Source organism: Asparagus officinalis, chromosome 10, assembly GCF_001876935.1.
Source record: "Asparagus officinalis chromosome 10, Aspof.V1, whole genome shotgun sequence".
NCBI classification, from domain to species: Eukaryota; Viridiplantae; Streptophyta; class Magnoliopsida; order Asparagales; family Asparagaceae; genus Asparagus; species Asparagus officinalis.
Window position 1 is genome coordinate 21,935,901 of NC_033803.1, and position 3,396 is coordinate 21,939,296.

General features: G+C 40.1%; 1 pseudogene; it reads right to left on the minus strand.

Annotated features, from left to right (window-relative positions):
• On the minus strand, nt 2,649-2,963 carry LOC109826543 (annotated as a pseudogene).

Genomic DNA, 3,396 nt, shown 5'->3' on the forward strand with positions numbered 1-3,396 from the left:
ACAATTGCAAAAAGGGGTAATAGCAACAGTCCATCCACTTTATTTTATAAAGGATAAACGATCTAATCAGCAAGGAAGATACTCCTGAACCCTTTACCTCAATTGTTAAAAGAGAAATAGAATGGATTACTAAATAACAGAGTGATATAGTAATTTATTTAGAGCAAAAGGATATTCCTCTAATAAATGACATTGACAAAATAAGACAGAAATATCTTAATAAAACTTATTATCCAACTTTGTCTATAAAGTCAAGAGCTTGGATGAAAACCCTTATAATAAAAAAGGGCATGGAAATAACCTATTTCTGGAGTAATGACAATCATAGTCTTCCACCCAGCTTCAGCAAATGCATCATTCAAGAAGTCATAAGTGTTTGGGTCAAAAGTTGATGTTTTTATTACCTTGAATCTATTACAACTTTAATCGTTACAATAAACTCAAATGAATAAAAAAATTGATCTTTTTATAAGATCTCTTTTACAATAAAAAATGAAAGATTACAACTCTTGTAAAACTACACGCGGATCCTATTTATTAGTCTCTGTTTTGCATGGATCTTTGCCTGTACCGGGGGCGTTGATATCCGTGGACCGTCGCGGATCAGATCCGGTTGACAGAAAATTAACAGAGCTCCTACTTTACCAAGGAAGTATTCGTTTGAAGCTCTGAAATTGACCAAGCGAAATCAGTAGCTCTTCTCGAGATTAAGACCAAGTCTAATCTCGAGGAACGGACGGATGGGGCTTCAGATCTCTCGAACTCTCCCTCTTTTTACTGAAGAACTTCACCGAGATCAGTTAGCCTCCTCTGAAATTCATACTCCCTTGCTCTCTGTTTGTGGAAAAATTTGAAGTAAAAGAAATGAAGGAAAATTGATTTGTATTCCTTTAATCTCAATTACAATTGGATTTCCTTATTACAAAAGAGAGGAGAATGAATTTGATTCTCCCCTTTGTTTAAAACCGGGTTCTTCTTGGTAGCGATGGAATGCCTCCTTCGAATGACCGCGTCGAATTCGCTCTCCGTTGACGATCCGATCGTCTTGTCTCACGGGAACGATTAACTTGTATGACAAGTTTGATTTAGAACTCTTAGCGAGTTTAAGAACTCAGAATGAGTTGAAAACTCTGAAAAGAGTTGTTGAGAACCGAATAATCGATTGGTGTAATTAACTCGCGTTGCAAGTTTAATTAAGAACTCTTAACGAGTTTAAGAACTCAGAGCGAGTTGAAACTCTGTAACAGAGTTGTTAGAACCAAAAATTCGGTTAATAGCCAAGTAGATTTTCTATTGTTGAAGGATTCTTCGAGATTTGATCTTTGAAATCTGACTGAAATCTCCAATCTCCAAAGATCTCAGCCTCAACGCCCTAAAGATCTGATATGAACTGCCTTTGTGCAGTTTTGATACTGAAAGATCCAACCTTGTGCGGTCTTCTTGATCTCCAAATCTCCAACCCCTTACTCAGTTGAGTAATGCGGTTATTTATAGGGGGATAAGGGGTGTAACTGACCCTAGATCCGCTCCTAAGTGGGCGAAAATCCCTCAAAACGTGGGATAAACAGTTTTGAGGCCGTTCAGCTTGAGTTTGAACAAGTCAAACGCCTAAATTGGCGTTCTGGACCTTAACTCTGCGTCTTAGACTTGAGACGCAGAGTTGGGTGTTTGCTGGGAACTGAAAACGCAAGGGCCGCTTGCGTTTTGGGTCTTAACTCTGCGCTTCAAATTTGAGACGCAGAGTTGGGTATCTACAGATGATTGAAACGCACAGGCCGCTTGCGTTCTGGGTTTTAACTCCGTGCTGTAGAGTTGAGTGTCTGCTGAAAAACGCACAGGCTGTGTGCGTTTTGAGTCGAGAAGCGCAGAAGTGGACTCTGCGTTTAAGAGAGGTTGTTGACTTGTAACCTCATCTATTACAACATCACGAAGACTAATGCTCATTGATCTTTGCTTTAGCTATTATAGGGTGTGAAAGCCGTCAGATTGTAACTCTCACAGTTGGTTGTGAAGGCTACTGAATAGAGTTTTCATCAGTTGTCGGAAGTGTCGTTGAATTATAACTCTTCTCGATCTATGTGAAAAGTCCTATGTTTGCAGCTTTCGTTTGTTGACATGAAAGTCATCTGATTGTAACTTTCGTTGTTGAAGCTTGATGGGGATCAACTATCTATTATGATTTTTAGACAGCCTACAGAATCCCCTCCAAAGTTTTCAAAAGTTCACGGTTGACTGGGACAAATTTTCAAAATACTTTGGATCCTAAAATTTAGTTGGTTGGTTGTTCACTCCATCTGATTTGAAGACATTACGAACCTGGTTGTTGGAATGTTGAAAATCTGTTTCCTTGAACCAAACAAGGTAACTTTTGAGTCTTGATGATAATGAACTTAGTCAAACAAGCTAAAGCCCAAATCATTGCTGATTATTTTGCCCAGGTGTCTGAAATACTTTACTCAATCTACGATGAGGTGTTTTCATCAGATTTTGTCTGGATCCTTTAGATACTCCACTTGATCTGCGATGAGGTGTATTCATCGGATCTCGTCTGGATCCTTAAGATACTCCACTCGATCTGCGATGAGGTGTATTCATCAGATTTCATCTGGATCCTTTAGATACTCCGCTCGATCTGCGATGAGGTGTATTCATCGGGTCTCGTCTGGATCCTTAAGATACTCTGCCCGATCTGCAATGAGGTGTATTCTTTTATCCAAAGAGTTCTTGTAGGAATTCATGAACCTGTAAGGCGTAGCTGCAAGAGTTGGGTAAGAGAGAGCCAAGGACATTGAAGCAACCATAGAAACATCAGCTGCAAACTTGTCAATGAGGTCATCCTCAGTGAGTTTGAGCACCTCTGGGATTAATACAGATCCATTGTCATAGACAGAGAGAATCACAAGCCCGTATAAGAAGGGCTTTATCCCAAGTTCAGTCAGAAGGGCGACCTCAGAGGAACCCATTTTATCCCCTTTCTTGATCAGATCAATTGGGGTAACGAGTTGTGCGCAGCTTCTGTCTTCATTAATCTTCGTTAGGATGTTAAGCCACTCAGAAGGATGAGGTGCGTGTTGCTCCTGTCTTCATTAATCTTTGTTAGGATGTTAAGCCACTTAGAGGGATGAGTTGTGCGTTGGATCGTGTCTTCATTAATCTTGGTGAGGATGTTAAGCCACTTAGAGGGATGAGTTGTGCGTTGGATATTGTCTTCATTAATCTTGGTGGGAATGTTTAGCCACTTAGAAGAATGAGTTGCGCGTCAGATTGAGTTTGACTGTTTCAGCGTCGCTGATTATAACCTGTCTGTACCCATCCAATAGACTCCCCAGCGGAGTCATTTGTTTCTTCTCGACTTTGATCACCTTGATAGCTGAGACCAGCTTTCCTCTATTAATT